The following is a 22,150-nucleotide window of genomic DNA, read 5'->3' as shown; positions in this document are numbered from 1 at the left end:
TGATATTGCAGTTTCGTTGTTGTATTAAATTGATGTCGTCATTGATTGCCACACTTTGCTTTCACTCGCCATTCGCATGCAGCCCAAAACACGTACCCACACTTAAAAGCTCAAGAGAGCCAAAGAGTGGGAGAGAGCAAGAGAGAGAGAGAGAGACAATGATGCAATGCTAAAGCAAAGCAAAGCTGCCCAAAATTTAAATCGATGCCATCAATCAGTCAACGAAACTTGGCCAAAAATAGCCACAGACAATGTGCTCCATTTGTATGCACAGGTGCCTGACCAGTGTGCCACTGACCAAAATTGGACTCCAATACACACACACATGTGTCTGTGTGATGCGTCAGCCTCAAGTGAAAGTGAACTTGACTCTTTGACGCATTGATGTTGATTTTAATGCTAATGCTAATGTTGAAAATGTCTCTGACTCTCGCATTAATATTCATGATGTTGATTATCAGCTGCTCATAACTGTTGTTGTGTCTGCTTGTTGTTGTTATCGGGCGGCGCTCTGTGTGCCCAACTCATTATGAAGCTTTGGCGATTTTGACGCTAACCTTGAACTACATAGATTATGCATACAAATTTTATATGCCACCATATATTTATATATGTATACATACATGTGTGTGAATTGGCAAACATGATATTTGGCATTGAAAAAGGGTTTGAAATTTCTTCAAAATAATTCACAAATTCAGTTGGACTTAAACGTTGGCATAAGACTCTCTATTCACAAACTTAATCAGTTGAACAAATAGTAGGCAGCTAGACTTAGTCTGTCTAATCAATCAAAAATACACATAACTATTTGATCAGCAACGCTCCTAAACTATAAGACTTTGTATTAAAATTCAATTGCAAAAATTATCTATTTGTCTTCTTTATAAATTAGATATTATCACATTTTGCCTGAATGCTCTAAGCACAAAATTTAATGCATAGAAAATGTTTCTTAAACATAGTTTTTAAATTAGAATTTTGAAAATTATTTATTTTTTAATTTTGTCTTAGTTCTTTTGAGCCTAAATCGAAAAAATGTTCTTTAATTTACATTTTGTATTTAATAAAAGCAAAAATTAATTAATTTTACAATACCTATATATATGTCTTCGGTAGCAAAAGTTTTCAATTTTAATCATCATTTTTACTTGAGTCAGTCCGAACAACTGACAACGAATTAATCTTTTGCATTTGTACAGTTCAGCACAATTTAATAACAATTCAATCTCGTAATCTTGAGCGCAGTTGTTATCGTTATCACGATCAAGAAGATTGAGAATTTTAAAATTTGATGAACACAAAAAAAAAATTCTGATGTAATTTATTCACTTTGTCGATTGCACAGGCGGCTAACATTTTTTACTGAAAAGTGTGAAGATTTTTAAAAAGACTTGCATTTTTAAAATTTTTATATATAAAGTATATAGATATCATGTTAAAAAAGGTGCGTATGTATAATTAATAATAATAATAAAGAATTATTCTTTTTAGACATATTCATATAAAATTATTCTATAAACCAACAATTCATGTTTTTATTTAAATAGATATAAATACAATATTTAATGCCAATATTAGCAACGAGACAACAGGAAGTTGTATGAAGATAGCAAATTATACAGTTGTATAAATTATACTGTTTAGGCTTTATTTAAAAAATTCATAATAAATATTTAAAAATAAAAAAAATATATTTTAAATTGTTTATAAAAATACTTTAATTAATAAAAATCTTGCAGTGTAAAATAATTAACTTCGACGCAATAACAATTGTTATCTTCAGTCATGTTGCATCCATTCGCGTTGTTGCACTTAAGCTGAGCGGTTGACTCTTTGTAAATTCACAATGTGGCGCTTTTACTTGCTATTGGGGCTATTTAGTAGCTTTTTATTATTGACAAGCGGTCAAGTCAATCAATCAAATGATGTGCGTTCTACAGTATTAAGTGTTTATATAAAATTAACTTAAAACTATTTAAATAGCTCACTGGAGTTCAAACTGGCTTGGCTGTACCTCCTATTGGGATGGTCTTTGGAAATTCACATCATATGCCATGGCCATTTAGAAAAAAATTTATTTTTTTTAAGTAACTTTGTAACAAACAGCAAAAGAAAATGAATAAATAACAAAATAAATAAGTCAGTGCAGCCGAAAACAAAGTCCACCCATCCCATCGCTTAGGCACAATGTGGAATTTTAAGCATTTCCATCGCAATCATGTAGATTGGCTAAATTCTCAAACTATGTATAGTAAACCTAACTAGTAGCTTGAAGCCAGTAAGTCAGACAACACTGTCATGCAACGGAACATGAGGAGGCTCGCTGCAGATCTTGAGAGTTATTAATTTTGGTCTTATTTTCATATAGTGCATCGCTCTCGTTCAGTCGCAGCAGCGCAGAGCGATCGAGCGCATACAATCGAAAGCCACGAGCAGCGCTGCCCTCACCAACACTTGGGCCGATAACAAGCATATCTCAAACTATTGCTGTCGCTCACTCTCCTCTGAGAGCCTTGCGCTCTCACCTTTTATTATTGCTCGGAGATCAATGTGGGGGAGGCTGGCAGGTAGGGCAGCAAGTAAGGTCAGTAGTGCATAAACTGTTGACGATTAAACAAGCAGTGCACGAGCTGCCAGCATAATAATAATAAATAATTCTTATACATTTGCTTACAATTTATCTGTTAAGCTACACAATTATTAAAAATTCCACTTTTAGAAACTTTAGCAACAACCTGAAGTTTTATTCATATAAGTGCCCGGCTTTTATTTATATGGTTTTAATACAAATTGTTTTTAAAATAATTTAATTGATTTTGTATGAGCTAAAAATATAAAAAGTATACCCATAGCTTATGTTTTTTTCAGCCGATGGCTTAGTCATTTGGTTGACAAACTTAATTAATATGTGAAACTATTATAGATATTTCAATATAATTTCAATATATATTTATTTTTTTGTTCTAAAAAATAAATATTAAACAGCTCACTTGTACACTAGGTTACATATATTTAAAACTGTTTGTATCCTCCGAGCAGCGAGAAATTTTGTTTGCAAAACAGATCTGGAAATTTTGTTAAAAAGCCCTCACTTTAAACATAACTGGTTTATTTATTTCAAATGATATTTCCTTTGAGACCATCTGCCGTTTTAGCAATTTGTATGTCAATCAAAAAATTCAAAACAAACGCTGACCGCAAATAACTAAAAAAAAATAATAATACAAAAGTAAATAAGGCTTGTAATTGTTTAGAAAAGTGCGCCTGGCCTCGCCCATTAAACAATTATAAAGCCAATTTTGAAAGCCAAAAGTTCAACTAATCAATTTACGAAGCAACCCTCGCTGCCATAATTGAATTTCCCAGCGTTTTGTTTGCCGCGGCTTTTGTACAACAAATTGTTAAATTAGAAGGCATAGCATATAATTAGCCATATGCCATGCTATATATGTATATATCTACAGGTAGTATTCATGCACGATTTTATGCCATTTGGCAATTGCTTTGCTATACGCTTATCGCAGTTGAGTTGAGCTTGACGATAAAAGTTTATCGACTTGTTAATTTCGCAGTGCAGCTCATATCAATATCAATAAATGCGAACGTGCGATACAGATGCGTTGACATGCCATTAACTGAGACTGATATTGGCAGACAGGACATTCAGACAGGATACAGTCATCAAATGCTGACAGCCAAGCAAACTTGCCACCCCAGGCAAAAGACCTGGGCAAGGGTAAGCAGCAGCAGCAGCAAATTTCTGATAGAAATTCAATGAAATTAGACTGCGAAATATAAAAGAGCGCAATTGAGTTTCATTAGTTAATGGAAGCGAACATGCATAAATAAAATAACAACAAAAATATAAATAAAAACAGAATTAGTGCAGAAAGAAAATGCAAAAGAGGCCAGAGATAAACATTTATCGCAATCGCAGACGTCGAGAGCGAAGCCAACAGGAAGTTGTAAAGATTGCAAATTTTACAGTTGCAAAAAAAATTAATTTTAATACAATAAAAATTAAATACATAATTATAAGCACAGAGGCGCAGATTTTATTACTAAGCGTTGTATTTTAACATATTTAAATAATAATTAACACTAACCTAGACCTGATTGGATTTTTGAGTTTCTTAGTATCCTTGAAACGAAAATTGCGTCTACTTAACACTCCTAACACTACAATTTAAAAAAAAAATAAAAATAAAAAAAACCTATTTTTTAAATACTTTTTAATTTAATGTTAAATAATTTTAGTAGTCATTTTCTTTTACCGTCGAATATGACCACATAGTACACAATTAAAAAATAAATAAAAAATTTAAAAACCATAAAAAACTTGCTAAAACCACTTATTTTAAGTTAAGTGCGCTGCATTTTCTTAATGCTTATGCTGACAACAAATTTTTCTTGCAGTGTAAGCTAATTAACTTCGACGCAATGACAACTGTTATCTTAACTAATGTGGCATCCACAGCATCCATTCTCGTTGTTGCACTTAAGCTGAGCGGTTGCCTCTTTATAAATTCACAATGTGTCGCTTTTATTTGCTATTGTTGCTATTTACTGGCTATTTATTATTGACAAATGGACATACAATCAATCAATCAAATGAAGTGCGTAATATAGAGCTGTGTGCTTTTAAATTTAACTAAAAATTATTTAAATAGGAGACGCAGCCTGAACTTGACACTGGCTTCCCTGCGCTGTCCTTGATGGTCTTTGCCAATTCACAGAATCGACTATGGCCATATAAAAGACCACGAACGTAGAGATAAACTATTACTACAGTAACTATGTAAATGGCAAAACCAACTGAATAAATAAAATATTAAAGCAGTGCTGAAATATTGAAATTTATATTTATTAATAACACAAAGTATTTTCCCCTAGCAGCTCAACTGTGGACACGTGCCATTAACACAAAGTAAACACGGATACAAAACACACTCACACACACACAAAAACAAACAACAGGCAACAGATTTTTAATCAACATGCGCATAATGGAAAAATCTTATGGCAACTTCAACGATAATCATTGGCGCACGTGACGTCAAATTATGACTTTCAATATTGTGCGAAAATTATGCTGAGCAAAAATTTGCATATAGCGTTTGAGTTGTTCAATATTTATTAAAAATTAGCAACAAGCTGTTGAAAAATATTTACAATAGTCGCTAGGGTGGGCGTCAGTTGCTTCCGTTTATCTCACAATTGACGTGTGCAAAAAGTAATTTTAATTTCTATTTATATTTCATTTATTGGAATTAAATTGAGGCCGTGGCAGTGGGTCAAAGCCGCAGGGCAAAGGTTAAAAAGAATATTTAAATGTAATTTGTTAGCATTTGCATATGAACAGCAAAACTAATTATAAACATTTTTGTAACAATTGTAATTTTTGAACTGCTGTGCAAACAAAAGAAACGAGCGGGTGGGGTGGGCGTTGGGCGTGGGCAAAACAAACAGCGACATATGTATGTTGCAAGTTGGGGGGTGTGGCAACAAGGGTTGGGATGACAAATTCGTGTCACATATAAATAAATAAATAACATGAGCAACACTTGGCTAAAACTGCAATTTTCCCAAAAAGTTGCGCAACATTTTTTGCACATTAAGCGCTAAACAGCACTTGAGGCATGTGTGGCAAGTACTTGAAGCTGTCAATCAGCACACACACCTCACACACACACACACACACGGACGCACACTGACACACACATACACTAACAGCAGCTTTTCAAAGTCAAATGCAATCAGCGTTAGCGCTTCAGGGCGCGTTGCCCACTACAAACGAATTGGGTTTGCTAAATGCTTTTTGGACCACATGTGGACCAGGATCCTTTTATTGTTGGGCTGGCTGGCTGGCTGGTCTATGCCGCGGGCGGGGCTAAACTATGCAAATAACATTAATTGTTTTGCCAAACAAAAACAGCCAAACGGGAAATGTGAAACTTTTGCGCTAAGAAAACAACAAAACAATTGCAAGTTTTGTAAATTAGAAGCCGCTATCAGCATGTAACCCTACGAAATCTATATAGAGGCCAAAAAGCGATTCATTTAAATTTGATATGGGACAGCAGCCAGTCCTTTGTGCATAAAACACACAAATAAGTACAGTCGCCCAATTGTTGTTAACAACCCTCCCATATATAAAACATTTGATGTGCCATTCGCTATTCGCGGGTAGTTAAAGCAAAAAGGACAGAAACACCACCAAGTCGCCTTTAACGCGCATTTTGGGTTATGAGGTGAAAATCCTGTGCCGAGTCCTTACTCACTTTAAGATGCTGAAGCTGCTGCCTGCGTTTGCTTCGCTAGTTAAACATATGCCCAGGACGTCGCAATTTTTTTTTAATCGCTCAAAGCGAAATGCCTTTTTCCCATTTCCACATTTCCCAGCGCAGCTTTTCAGGCTTTTCACTCTTTTCAGTTCTTCGCTTGGCTTTTGTGTTACAGTCCAACGATTTGCATATGAATGAGCGTAATAAGGCGGCGCAAGGAAATTAAAAATAAGCAGCACATGTGTATGCGTGTATATGTGTTTCTGTGTGTGTGTAATGAAACATTCCTCGAGTGCAGAATTAATAGCTATGATTTGTCTTTTGTTGTGAGTACCTGGCAGCGAGTGAATACTTTAAATTGCATTCAATTGTTTAATTGAGCGGAAGCAGGAGGAGTTTCCTTGAATTCATCATGTACATGTCATGTTGGAAATAAATCTCCCAGCTGCAGTTCTCAGCTAGTATAAAAGAATTTATTTGGAATTATATGAATCTACTTTTATAGCTGTAAGGTTAAAAGAAAGTTACAAGTCTTAGGTTAGGTTACTTTAACTTTCCTACGACATGCATCTTTACTTAAAAGTATGCAAAATTCAGTTGCAAAATTTTTCGATCAATTGGACAAAACAAAAGTCGAAGGTACTCACCATTTGAACATACCTTATTGACATATTGGTATCAATTGAAAGGTCTTCAATATACATTTTTAATGATAAAAAATTTGTTTTAACCCTTTGTACCCATTGAAAAATTATCTTTTGTAAAATACATGTTTTTGAAATCATTTTTTAGATTTTTTAGAACAAATATTGAGATGCAAAAAGTTGCTCCTATCAATATTAATAGTGACTACAAAAAAGGTTTTACAAAAATCTTATTGCTTACATTTTTTATGAATTTTTGAAAATTACTATTTAAGTCACTTTTCCCATTCTTTTCATACAAAAAGTTTTCTGATTAAAAAATCGTAAAAAATTAGTTAAAAGATTTGTAAACATTTTTCTTTCAATTAAAAACTGAAGTTTCCTGTTCCAAAAAGACAAAAGCAACAAGAAAAGTATTGAACCAAATGCTTCAATTCTAACAGCAATGTTAACCATTAGGAATTTTATTCAGCTTAAGCTTAAAAGGTCAAGAATAAATACTTTAATTTGATGAGCAACTATTGCTTGATGAGCTGCAATTACCAATCAGCCAAACGTAACAAACAATTGACGAAATTGAAATTACAACGCATTAGCAACAAGAGCGCAATGCTCAATGCTTTTTCCTTGGGTATATTGAAATTTAATCAACTTGGTTTTTCCGGCCAACTACGCTTGAATGTCGTGCGAGCTCTTTTGCTTTTCCTTTCTTTTTTTTATTATGCTAAACGCATAAATGAGCTGCCCTAAGTTCAGCTGCTGACCAGGGGTCGCATGTGCATGATCCAAGTCCAAATAGTCGTAGGGGAGACGAGACGTTGCTCACGGAACTTCATTGATTAACGATTGAACAAAAGATGCATGAGGCGAAATTCCCCCAGGAGCGAGACACACACACATACTCACATGCATGTACACTGGACAACATAATCAAAAAATTAAAATCTCTTTATGTTTTTATGCGCGCTGATTGAATGGTTTCCATTGTTGTTATTGCTCGGACAGTTTGATGTGTCCTTGATGGACTCGCCACCATGGAACGAAGTTGAACGCGGCTCACTGAACTAATCGCTGGCAGGGTGGGCGGCGGCGTGGACTTCTGGTCAACGGCAGTCGAGTGTAACGGATACTAAGCGATATGTGTAACATTATCCTTGACGTATGGAAAGCGGAAAAGCGCCGACTAAACCGCAGCACACGCTATACAAAAACTCCTTTTTCCATATTCTATATGGCTTCAGTTCACATGAGTTTTTTCCTTTTGCTTTGCGTTTTTTCTTCTTTTCCATGTGCGGAACATTTTAATTAAGTCATGTTGTCTTTAATCTCTAATCGGTTTATTAGCTACCTTTTAATTTACTTGGCTAGCCTTTGATCGCTAATTGTGGGAATTTAGAAGTAAGTCGTAGGTTTATTAAATTAATGTGATGGATGCAACATTTAAGTCGCTTTAGTATTACAGGCAGTAATTTAAATAAATTATTTAATTCAATTAGTTTTAGTTAAGCTAAGATTTAAGAAAATTGTATTTTGTAGTAAAGAATTTTTTTATAAGTAATATACAAATTATTTGGCATTAACAAGGCATAAAACTTTTAAATGCGATTCATTTAAATTAAAATATAATATAATATAATATAAAAATCAAAAGTAAGAAATAGGAATTATTTTTTTTACTTTTTTAAATCAAATCCTTTTTAATTGCTTTTTTTGTTATTTAAATAAAAGTTTATTTTACAATTTTCAATTATAGACAAATATAAAATTCTATCCAATACTATAGAATTTTATTTTGCTGTGAAATTTGAATATATTTATATGTAGCTCGCTTTAATAAAAATATAAAAAAACGACTGTGTGCATAAATAAAAACATTTATAATAAATATTGAGTCGATGGCCCTAGTAGCTAGCACTTACCATCTTTAGTTATTATATTAGTTTGTATAATAATTAATCTTGTAAATAAATAAATATTATATTTGATAGGGTTTATCATTTGCTTGTTACTAAAGACTATGGCATACTTATTCTTACTTCCATTCAATTAATTTACAAGACTTTGTATAGAGTCTACTTAGCTAGCTAGTTAGTTAAAATTGATTTCTTTAAAATGAAAACAAATAGTATTATTTCTAAATTTCCAAAGAGCAGCTCTGCTGTTAACCTTTATTTTAAAAATTGAGTATACAAAATGTCAAAGAAATGAATTTTACAACAATAAAATATATTTTTTTCTAATTACCTTCAATATATAGTTACAATTTTTGAAAGTAAGAACGACTGTATAAGACTCTATAAAGGCATAACAGACCGACAGGTGAATACAAAAGGGTTATATCGAATAAACTGTTCAAAAATTTATATATGTTATAAGCTATGTTTTCTCAATTATCTTCTAAAAGTACAGCACATTCTTTTAATAGACTCTACTTAGCTAGTTAGTTGGCTAAAATGTTTTAAATTGATTTCTATAAAATGAAAGCAAATAGCAAATTCTTTTAGTTTTATTACATTTTGTTGGAATTTTCAAGTGGCTCGAAAGTGTCGAGCGCGTTTGGCTTTGGTCTATTGTGTTGTGACCAGGTGTGCTTGAGTTCTTATCGCATTTTGCGGACTCATGCCTTTAATGACAGCTGCTAGTGCTCAGTCGGGGCTCAGTTGGATGTCTCATAAATAGCGTAAAAGTAGCACTTGAAAGAAAATCCAATAAGCTGGCCCTCAAGGCAAGAAACAATGAGGAGCTGCTCAATGATGACTAAGCGCTGTCTATGCCACCCCCAGGACACATGGCAAGTGAGCGTTCATTTTTATGGGTGAAAGCAAGTGAAAGTGTAGTTGCAATATTTGATTACGAAATAGCGACCACGCCTACAGTCTACGCCTGCTGCTTGCCTCATTATGTGAGAGTCGAAGGCGACAAGTGTTTGAGTTGTTGGGGGGGTTGGAACTACTTACGAGTCAATAATGCTAAAAGTGCTGACGTCCTGACATTGCCCAGCAGCATTAATTGCCAAAAATAAATTTATTTCATTCATTAGAGCGCATCATGGACACATATCAGCATGCAAAATGTCAAGTAATCAAGCACATCCTGCGCACATGTCCTGCATATCCTGCGGCTGCCAGCCAGTTGTTGTCAATTTGAATGACAGTCAGTTTGGTCGTCATGTTGCTTATTAAACGCATAAATTTTGGGCTGTCCAAGCGGGGAAGCCACAGCAGGTAAAACGCTCATAAAATTCCAATCAATTTGGCAACAAAGGACCAGCGCCACTCACAATAGAACACAAATCAAAGGCTAAGGATGTGTGCAACACAATAGCAAAAGCAACTACAAAATGTTGCTCAGGCTTCCCAGCCCAACAACAATTTCTGCAGTTCGTGTCGTTAATCAATTAACTTTAGCCTCTTCGGTAGGCGTGCGGTTACGCCCACTTACATGCTGACCACTTCAATATGCCAAACAAATCAAAAACACTCGCTCACCCTTCTTGCTGGTCACTGGTCACCCCCCCTGCCACCCTCTGCCTGACCCATAAGTAAACATAGCGCAGCTTCTGCAAATATTATAAAGTGAAAAGCTCCCAATATGTGGCCAATATGTAACTGTTGTCCACACTTTGATTTATGCCACAAATTTTTGACAATTTATTGCCACAAAGCAAAGAAAATAGCAAAAGGAAATGGGCAAAGCCATGGGTGGGGTGAAGTGAAATCTTCAAGTGTTTGCTGTTTATGTTTTTGATGGATTCGCTTGAAGATTTTGCTCTATTGACAATGTTTTCAATTTATTAAAAGTATACTGAGGTCCTGTTCAATATAATTACCCACAAAGCTCTGCTGGCTTGATTATCAGTATTGCCAATTTAGCCTTTTTTGTGATATATTATTAAAAGTAAATAAAATGTTTTTATTCGTTTTTAAGCTTAATGAGGCTTTTGCAACTAAAACTGAAGAAAATTAATTATTGGCAATATTTTAAATTAAACAAATCAAACATATTTTAATGTCAAATAGGAATATAGTAATATAAAAACTTTTTAATTTACAATTTACATTATTTCTTTTATTTTTACATTTGCATGACATTACGATTGCAGCTGCAATCGAAGCAAATTTTATAAATTTGCTAAATTTTTAATTAAAAAAGTCAACAACATTTTTCTAAATAATTGGAAAATTGTATAATTTTTTTTTATTTTCATATGTAAAACAAGTTATTGTTAACTCGTATGTAATAAATTAAAAGAACAAAAATCTATTTGGAAAAAAAAACCAAAAACATAGTTGCTAATAATTAAAAGAGCTACTGCCTTTTTTATAAGCATTTGTTTCGAGATTGAAAATTTCAGGACTATAATTTATTTATTATTATTATTTATATAATTTTTATTTTTTGTACTTATGCAATTGTAATTGTAATAGTTATTATTATAGCTAAAAGCTTCTATAAACGTTTACATATTTTAATTTAATTTAATTAATAGAGCTGCTTAAGTTGTGATGAAGATAATGCTAACTTATAAAGTTTGTCTGCTTTTCTAGCGGCTTTTTTGTCTTTTTTCTGTGGCAACACTGTTGGATTATCTAGCGTCAATAGTTACATATGAGCTGCGCATTTATTTGTCTTCATTGCGCTGATTAATCAACTCGTGCGTTGAAGTAATCAACTTGACTTTGCCCCAGGGGCTGAGTCTAAACTAAAAGCCATCTTTGTGGTTAGCCCACGCAAGTCTTGTGGTTTGGCTTGGGCTGACCAAGAGCTGCCCTAGGGCTGACCTAAGCATTAAGTGCGTCCTTTTGCCTGTAATCCAAGTATCTCGACTGCTTACCCCGCTTACGTCGCTTTGGCAACGGATTGAATTTGAACTTGACGGATGGCAACAGTTGGCATGATTGACTGTAGCCAACTGGCCCGAAAAGTGAATCATTGCCTTGCCAACGAAATATTGCGCCAAATTAGGCAAATAATTCAAAGTAATTAGACGCACTTGGCTTTGGGCACTGCCCAATTCGTTGTGGCAACTTAAAATTTCATTTTGAAACCAACCAAGTGCCCCATGGCCATTATGGCAACTGCCACACTGCCACTGCGCACTTGCCACTTCATAATAATGAAATTATGAGTGCTTATGACCAACTAAAAAGCATATCAAATGACCCCATCATCAACCCTTTACGCATTTCATTTTTTTTCAAATCGAAATCCCTAAAAATTTGTGGCAAGCAGCAGTTCTGATGATGGCCTGCAAATGACATGACCATGCCACACAGCTGCCCGACTGGGAATTTAGTTTTGATTTTGATTTTAGCTTTCTTTGTTTGCTCCAGTCCGAGCGCCATTGGCCATTAGTCTGCTGAAGAAATCCATTTCCGATATTGGGTGATAAAATTTTATGAATGCAATTTGCAGCGATTTGTTGCGTCTGTTGCAAAAAGGGTTTTATTTTCTCTCTTTCTTTTTTGTGTGTACTTGTCGTTGCAAAATTGTTATTGACAACATGTTGTGGGTGCCATAAATACAAATACTTACGCACTATGTACACTTTGGTTTGGCTCTGGTCTCTGCACCACTTTGGCTTAAATTATTAAAAAGCATTTGCTTAACGACACTCGATAGATTTGAATGCCACTAAGAGGACATTGACGGCGACAAAGGATTTAAGTTAAATTTATAGATTCTAAGCAAGTTTGGTATGCAATTATTTAAATTTTACTAAGTGAATGCAGTAAAATCCATGAGCTTGACAAATCGAGTGATGATTAGGATAATTTAATGGTATGGAAAATTCTATAGTTTGCATTACAATAATAAAAATAATAAAATAAAAATAATACTTTTTATTCTGTTCAACAAGCTTGACTTAATTTTTACAGAAATTTCAAAAAATAAATCAAAGAATTTACTTTATCAAAAACAAATATTTATGAAGAAATAAATAATAATTTATATATTTTGAATAATTTATAAATACAGTTAACTGAGGAAATAATGGAGGATTATTTAAGTTTATTGAAATTATTAAAAACAAATGATTTGGGGCTTAATATTTAAAATCTGTAGAAAGGAGATGATAGGGGCAGAGTAATACTTCTTTTTTAAATTACAAAAATAATTTTTTTTATATAGTTTATATAAAACGTTTATATTGTTACTTACCTATATAAAGGTAATAAAATTACCGTTTTAATGATGTCCATTATTAAAAACTATAAGTTATTGAAAATAGCACACTCCAAATAATCGTTACCATACGAATTTATAGTGGTTTTCATAGAAAATCACTTGATAAGAACAGCTTCAGCTCTGATTTGTCAACTGCAGTTAGACAGGCTAAGCTGTCGCTTAACTAGGGCCGAAGCTTAAACATAGAACGATGCTTCTTACCGATCGCTGCCTTATCACTTAAATAGCGAAGCATGGGAAAAGTGACTTTAATTCAGGCAGGTTATTAATAAATAACCAAAAGTCGCTTTGACTAAGCAGCACAGGTGGCGTAATCGACTTGACTAAAATAAACTCTTAAATACTCTTTATATAAGAAACATTGACTTTAAGTTGAGCACGTAGCCTCAATGCTTTGAACATTGTCGATTTTTTTGCTAAGCCTGATGGCAATTTCCTCATTCCTGCATATTTTGAATGCATGTATGTCAGTTAAAACAAAATTCTCATCATTCGATGCGCTTTGGACACTCTCTCAGCCACAAAACAGCAACGCTCCCGCTCAGCTGCAGCACAGAGCTCAGAGCGATCGAGCGCATACGAGCGAAATTTCTTGAGGAGCGATGCTCTCACTAGCGTTTGGGCAAAGAGCTTACATGTGTGGGAGGCTGGTAGGTAAGCCAGCAAGACAGCAGACCCACAAGCAGGTCAGTTGTATATGGACTGTTGGCGATTAATTATGTATAATTAAAAGATTATTGTGTACAACTAAGACATTTGTTTGCCTTATCGCTTGTATTGCTGCTGAATGTTGAAATTGTATCCTTTATATGTGAAACAAATTTGAATATAAAAGTTTTTTGTTTGCACTAAAATTGAGTTACATATGTAAGTAATTAGTACGTTTGTTAACAACAGTAATAAGTTACTAAACTATTTATTTTTTATTACATTTTTATGTATTTTTAATTTCTTAGGCTGGTGGTCCACGGCACAATTGCTTCCAATAACTTTTTGAAACTGCTAATGCTTCCCTCAATTCCCTAGCAATTTAAATTCAATTGCAGTTGCAGCTGCAATCAATGGCGCTGACAAATAAGTGCCCATCAATCAAAATGCTTAAAGAGCAGCAGCCGCAAATAATTTTTTTAGCTGAGAGACTGACGCGTGTTTGAAATTGTTGCTAACTAATCAAAATTCAATTGCAAAAGCGCGTGTGGCTTTAAATCAAAATTCGCAAATGATGCGCATAATAAACTCAACGTTTTTCCCATGCAACGGGCGATGCGGTGGCAAGGATCAGTGGCACAACCACTTGATGGGTTCATTTGATGCTGACGGTGACAATTGAAAAATAGCCCGAACATTTGTTGCTGCCAATGTTTGCAAACATGTAAGCCAGCCCACAGCCCAAAGGATATGTTGTCCTTGTTGCTGTTGTTGTGGCAGTCGAAGCGTATCAATAAATCCATTTAAAAATTGCGTGTGGGCCGCGTGTGCGTCGAGTCGAGTTGAGTCGAGTGTGTTTTGTCATTTCAGGCCACGCACATAATGCATTTGGGTATTATGGGCTGCTTAAAAATATCGCAAATAAATTGGCAGCGACAGCGAAACAAAAGCGCCAACAATTGACAACGATACCCGAGCCGCCGACCCGCAAGCAACCCTTAGTTAAAAAAAAATAAATAAAAAAACAAAATGCAAAATCAAAGTAAATCAATTTCATTTGCGCACATCACGTTCGGCCCGTTAAGTCAGCGAATAAATCAAAACAAGGTAAACAGGCACTGCCTTGATTATGCGCATATGCGACATCAGACTGTACAGTAGACACATCGCTGTCTATGTAGATATTGTAATTTGTGCAAAATCTCTATAAATCCCGCGCATTTATCACAAATATGCGCACATAAATCAGCGCCCCAAGTATGCGCGTGTCCTTCGACAATATCCTGGCACAGTTTTCACTCTAAAATCTGTGCCACGCATCCTCGCAACGTGGCGCGTCTAATTTGCACATTTTCACTATTTTAATGTCCTCAATTTTTGAATGCGCCTGCTTTTGATTTTATGCGCTTTCTATGCTAATTTCAAAGCCACACAGAACGTTAACTCAAGGTGACGTCATTTATCATCATAACAGCCAAAGAATTTATGCCAAGTAGGCGTGGCAAGTTGGCACTTAAAAAGCAGCGCCAAGCATCATAAACTTTAACATTAGATACTTGTAGACAATTAATATGTGAGTTAATGCTAAGCTAAAGTAATATCTGTAGCAATAAATTATGCTATAGATAAGAAGGCACAAAAGGGCTTAAAAACAAGCGAAAGTAGACTTAAAACTTAAAGTAAAGAACGTTGAAATTTTGAAAGAATTTCTATAAATTATTGTTTTAGAAAAAATGTTGAAGAAAAACGAAGTGGTTCGGTTTAATGTTTAATAAAGTGTAAGGTAATATATATGATATGAATATATATATATTTCATACAAATGATTGCTTTATCGATGAACATATGATGCTAACAAATTGAGCTATTTGTAAGTACGAATAAGATGTTATGTAATTTCTTCATCAATAAATTTTGATTTAGATAGCAAAGAAAACAAATATTGTACAAGAAAAAGTGATTTGAATTATTCAAATTCCCAAAATTTATTTTACTTTTCTAAGATTTTAAAGCATTTAAAGCGAAAACAGAAATTTCAGAATTTTAATTTATTTATTTATTTATTTAATGCCAACTATGAATAGTCGACGATAAAAGAAAAAGATTAAAACAAAAATTTAACAAGTTTCACTTTAACTAAACTAAAAATAAATTAGGAACTACTATAGTTATTTACTTAAAACTTTACACCTTGAATGAGCAGTTTAAAATCAAAATAACTTAGACTTTATATAAATTTATAAATACGCATAAAGTAAAGTTGTGCCATGCAATTTGTTATGAATTTATATAGACAAAATAAACCCAAAAAAGCAACATTTATCTACAGAGCGCTCTAACCCTCTTTTAATATGCATAACTCATAAGCAAAGGAACACTCGCAAAATTTAATGGACCACAACCACTCAGAATGGACATTTGGGCACGAGTTTGCGAATAGAAACAACACCAATAAATAATAAATAATATTACATATAAATAATTGCTTTCCTGCTAACTATGTGAACGCATGTGAATGCGACAAAAAATATGTTAACTAATCAGCGTAGGAAAGGATTTTTATGGGTTTTCATTTCCGCATATAATCGACTTATGCCACGACTTAGTCCTTTGCGAAGGGTACGAGACGCGCAGTCAAGGGGAAAAACCAAAAGCGGATATGTGGAACGTTAAGCGTTTGGAGGAAAGACATTGAGGTGATATATATGTTGAGTATAGAAAAATGCCATTTCCTAACGGATATGAGTGGGCGACAGTGGGCGTGGCATGCACAACTATAAACAATTCATATATGAACTAAAGTTTTTGGTCTATAAAAATGTCAACTTTATGACCCATAGGCCTATTGACTGATAAGTTCATGTTGCAATTACAGGCAGAGCTTAATGACCACTCGCTATAAAATGTTGCCAAGGCCCCAGGACCAATAAACAAAACCAAGACAATGTCCATGGCAACGGATGTCATTCACAGCTATTTATATATTTGAATATATCTTTGAGTGAGTGCTGCTGCTGCTTTTGTAATTAGATGCCTGGGCGCAACGCATGCCAAATCCAAGATAATAACACCGCGGTGGTCCAACAACTTTCCTCCACTTCTCACTCGCCTGTGTTAAAATTGAAAAAAATGAAATGAAAGGAACTTCACGCGGCAGGACACTGCTACTTTGGCTTTATCAATTTCCATATAGTCAGCCCAGGACCATGACAACAATGCCACTTCACAGCAAACTCCCTACGCAGCCAGAGCTAATTGTAAATTCAAACAGTTTGCTATGCTCGTTGCACTTTCATTAAAAGGGTATATTCACTTTCAATACAATACATTTTCAATGTGTATGAAATATTTAGCAGAATCAGTGTTGCTGCAAAAACAAAATAATTTAAACAGCAAAGCATTAATATTGTGAGCTAGAAAATTAGTTACATAGGCTTTCATTTTATTAAATACAAAACAAAAATTGATATATTATGCTTTTACATTTTTGAAGGCTGATCAAGATTTATACATTATATAATGGCTTCCAAGAAATACAATTAAATGTAAGTACTAACTATATAAATGTTAGTATATATATATTTGCCATAAGCAGTGGATTGTAAAGAATAAAATTTTGTATTTTTGTTATGAATCAATGATCAATTAAAAAGCTTGACTAAATGCTGTACAAAATTATATTAATATTCCAATTGGGAAACTTATAAAATGGCAACACTGATTCGGAATTATACAAATGGCATTTAAAAGTATTTTTAGAAAATTCTGATTAAATTTGTTTATTTTTCTGATTATAAATGTTACTGCTAGCTAGAGGTTTTTTCTAAAAATAAGCGGCATTGTTTCAAATAATAATAATATAAATAATGATAATATTTCAATCGAATTTCCCTATTCATATTTTGATAACATTTATGAATAATTTTTCAGAATATTCTTTCAATTCTTTTCAATTCGCATATAAAATGAATCTTTTTTTTAATAATTTCAATTTCAACAACTCGAAAAAGAATTATCAAGTTGATTATTATAAAGAGGAACTGCCAAATGCTCAGTGTGTAGTAAAGAAAATTGTTAGGGTATTTAAACTTCTTAAACTTTTAGCATGCGCATTTATTTATTTTTTATTATTGTATTGAAATTTGACTAACGCGCGTCCAGTCAAAATTTATTGCGTTGCCTTGATAATGATATAATATTTTACGCTTCGACAGAGTGACGATAAGCGATGCGTGAGTGGGTGGGGATGTGGGTGGTGTTGGGTATGTGGTGTGTGTGGGGTAAGTGGCAACTGCACTTGAAGCATTGCTGGAATTTTATTTAAATTTTATTTGTGTATATTTATTGCTGGGGCTACAAATTTCCATTAATTTTAAGTGCTGTATGCCAAAGCTGGGAATTGAAATTGAAACTGGGAGTTGGGGTTGGGGGTTGGTCGTCAGTCCGGCCTATTGTTTGGGCTGTTTGGCATTGTTGGCAGCTGTGTGTGGTTGTTGTTGGTATTGACTCTAGCGTGTCGCTCAATCATAATCAGAATTATGCGAATCAATTGTGGACAATGCCTACCTGCCAGCCATGGCATTAGCTTATCGCAGTTGAACAGCCTATTTGCATACGACGCATACAATTGGCGCTGACTGTAGCTAAAGCGCTTCAGAAATCAAAAGATACAAAATGCTTGGAGTTGAGCAGCTGCCTCAAGTGCTGCGTCTGCCACGTGAGCTGAAAGCGAAAATCTTCAAAGGACAGCCCAATGGGCAAACAAATGCGGAAAATTGTGACCTTAATTTGGCAAAAAGTAAATAAGGAAAATGCGAAAAACCTGCACGCTGCACGTAAAAAGGATTTTAAATCTAATTTTGCAAATTTTAAAAGCAAAACCGCCAAGCAAACAAACGAAGGGGGGAACCCTTTTGTAAATTTACATGCCAGCAACGCAAGCAAAAAGGGAGTGAGTGTGGGGTGGGGTCACACACACACATGCATATTATTTGAAAATTAGCCAAGTTCGCTCTCTCATATATGCGAAATGAAACCAATAAACCGTGAAGCACGCAGACGACGACGACGTCGGCCGCCAAACACCAGCAACATGGGCAATCAATGGATCCGGGAGTCAGTGGCTTGGGCTTGGGCTTGGGTTTGGGCTTGGGTCTCGCTGTCTGGTCTATCTGCCGCTTGTCATTTTGTCAAACGCATTTTGCGTAATTCGTTCGCCTCGAGGGTTACGTTTATTTGCTTTAAAGTTTGCAGATTTCAAATTTTTCCTGTTTGTTGCTGCGGCAACTGCTCGCTGTGTTTTCATTAAAGGGTTGGAGTCGCGTATTTGCTTTGGCTTATCCCTGGCCAGCTCCCATATGTCTATGCTGCACTGCTGTTTGTCATGTGGCACATGATTTGAGGCATTTCTGCTTCAATTGCTTTCAATAGAGAGGTAGAGAGCTGAAAACCAAAGATTGCATATGATGAAAAGAAAAGCCTACGCCATTTGCCATTTGCCATTTGCATGCTCTCTATGTTTTTCATTCGCTTTCGCTTTGTCAATCTACATCTACATTAGAAAAAGAACAGTTAGCCAGGCAACCGTGAGCAAATTTTAAAGTTATGTATTAGCTTTGTAGTCATGCCAGAAAGATTAGTAACTACAATCAACAATTTAAAGCAGCGAACATAATTCTTATGAGTTTTATTTAAAAAATCTGGAAATAATAATTATTTTTTGATTTTTATTACTTTCATCACCGATAATGATAATTGAACAGAAGAATATATGAGTTTACCAACATTTTTTGAAGCATTGAAACATTTTTTATTTATTTAAATAAAACTTAAAAAATCGAAATTCATTCTCTGGACTCTTTTCGCACATAAATTAGTCGTAATCTAATTCAATCTTTATTGCCTTGAATAAAATCAGCTGAAATGTTGAACTGCCGACATTAAGTTTAAATTATATTAGTTAAATTCTTACCAAATATTTTCGATACCAAACATTTACATATACAAAATAAAGTTTGAATAATTATGGTCCGATAAAAACAACAAACAACAATATAAAGTGTGAGTTGCTGTAGTAGGATAGGTAAAATAATGAGATTGGAGTCGAATTCCTAAACAAATATCATTCAAATATTCAGATTTTATTTTAAGAGGAATTTCTATATTCGCTACAAATATGTGTAGCTAAGTAAGTTTCTTAATAATCTTTTATTTAAACAATTTTGTTTCTTAGATATCGCAAAAATTGCAAAATTGAGTACATGCAAGTTGTTTAATTTTTTTTTTAAATGTATTTATGTGTAAATTTTCTTAATTGGATTTGTTTTACACTCATCTGTATATAAAGTATATTACTAATAATACTATTATTAAAAATACTTTAAATAATAAGACTGCTAATAATAATACTACTAGCAATAATCCTATTACTCTTTACACTAATACTAATAATAGAAGAATAGAAGTATCTTTATAATATAATACTCTTTATATATTATATTATATAATATAATAATACTAATAATAATACTACTATTCTTTTTACTAATACTACTACTACTACTAATAATACAACTCATCCTATTCCTACTGCTACTCTTTCTACTAAGCTTTATTACTAGTCAGTTTCTGTTTTATTATCATAAGGGTTCATTAATTGAATTTCAATTCAACATGAATTTATCTTGCTCTGACTTGCTCCGAGGCAATTCCCGAAATGACCAGCAAAATCACACCCGGTGCCCATTTAAAAGTGCCAAGGCAACGTTCGAGGGGTACAGTCTGCATACGAGAGAGAACCGTTAGCAACATTAGGAAAAGCTAACATGCGGAAAATGCGTTTTCATTCAATGATGAATTGAACATTGTTGTTGTTGTCATGGCAGGGAGTTGGGGGGTTGGTACGTGATCTGGACCAAGGTGGACACGTTTAACCCTTGCGTGTTGGCCAATTAACGTAACAGAAAAAAGTGAGTGGCCAACACTTGACCAACGGGCACAATTGAAAGTCATTGAGTGTAAATAACATGAATTTGTGTAAACATTTGTCAAACAGGTTGGGCAGCTGGCGAGATTTTTGGCTGTGACTGTGACGGGTCAAGTGAAGTGTTGTCACGATTTTAAATAATTGTCGCAAACACAGTTTGAGAGGCACTGACTACGCCCACAAGCTGTCACAACCTTATCATTAACATTGTTTATATCAGCCTAATCAGCAAGTGAAATTGAAACAGCTTAACCCCTTATGAACAACATAAATCACAACGAGAGAAAATGTCACAAATATTTCTGTGAAATATAACAAAATATGCAAAAGCGTGGAAAACCCATGACGAGCGCATGTCAAAATGAAAAGTAAAATGTAAAAAGGGGTGAGCTAAGGGTTAAGCGTAAGTCAAACCGCATGGGCGTGGGGCGGGGGGTTGCGACTTACAAGCTGCTGACATCAATCAAAACTGAGCTCAAGCTACCGATGATGCGATTTGGCACTAACGATGCAACCGCCTACATCTTGCAACACCCTCGTGCAACGGATCACACGCCAAGTCATTTGAAATTGGCTCAAAAATTTTATAAGTTTGCCGCTGAATTTTGCCAACACGCGTCGCGTACCCTTTGGGAATTTTCCATACGCTAACTTGCTTTTGAATAATGATGATAACGGGTTTTAGATGCTGCCAAAAATTTGCATGTGCCACACATTGCCATGTAATTTACACATTTGACAAAGTATCAATGATATCGACGACGACAAGGACGACGACGTCATCACCCATGACACAAATCGTCGCAAATCGTTTTTTACAATACAAAATACATGAAGTGCCACCACCCCCACCAGTTTGCCCAGCCCCTTTTGGCTGTAATGTGTGTGTTTTCACGCCGTTGAAGCTGCGCGGGCAGGGGGTGTGGCAACGTCACAAATATCCTGCGGCGCTTTCGCTACACATCCTTACTGAACAATGTGTGAAAGTTTCTTTTTACTTTTCTCTTTTTTTTTTGTGTGACTCGTAAAAAATGAAGCGCCGCATGTGTCAGACACAGGCTCAGTAACTTCCCCCACCCCACCCCACCCACTCACACACTCCACAGTTTGTCTGCGCGTCTTCGTCTTTAGTAGTTTTTAATGTTGTTTTGCTCCCCAAGGCTTTTGGCCCCGCAGCGTTTGCTACTGTTGAATATACGAAAATTAATTTTAACCACAATCTAAAAACGAGAAATTGCAACAGTTTGATGATTAATGATTTGTTTTCGCTTCCTTTTTAATCGAACTGAGTAAATTTGTTACAGCAATTTCTTGTTATAGTCATTTGCTTGATTACTTAAATTATTCACTTCACAATGCTTTGTAACTGCAATAGATTAATAACTTTTATGGCCACA

At 34.5% G+C, this 22,150-nt stretch overlaps 1 long non-coding RNA gene across 1 annotated transcript; it reads left to right on the top strand.

The window, feature by feature from the left end:
* The first annotated feature begins 4,500 nt into the window (after positions 1-4,500).
* On the top strand, positions 4,501-5,116 carry LOC108602695. Its single transcript, XR_001915262.1, has 3 exons — positions 4,501-4,619; positions 4,674-4,801; positions 4,900-5,116. It is a non-coding gene; the product is annotated as an uncharacterized LOC108602695 (long non-coding RNA).
* Positions 5,117-22,150: the final 17,034 nt, after the last annotated feature.

The sequence above is a fragment of the Drosophila busckii genome, chromosome 3R (genome assembly GCF_011750605.1).
Source record: "Drosophila busckii strain San Diego stock center, stock number 13000-0081.31 chromosome 3R, ASM1175060v1, whole genome shotgun sequence".
Lineage (NCBI taxonomy): Eukaryota > Metazoa > Arthropoda > Insecta > Diptera > Drosophilidae > Drosophila > Drosophila busckii.
Note: the sequence above shows the minus strand (reverse complement) of the source record. Positions and strands in the feature narration are given on the sequence as shown.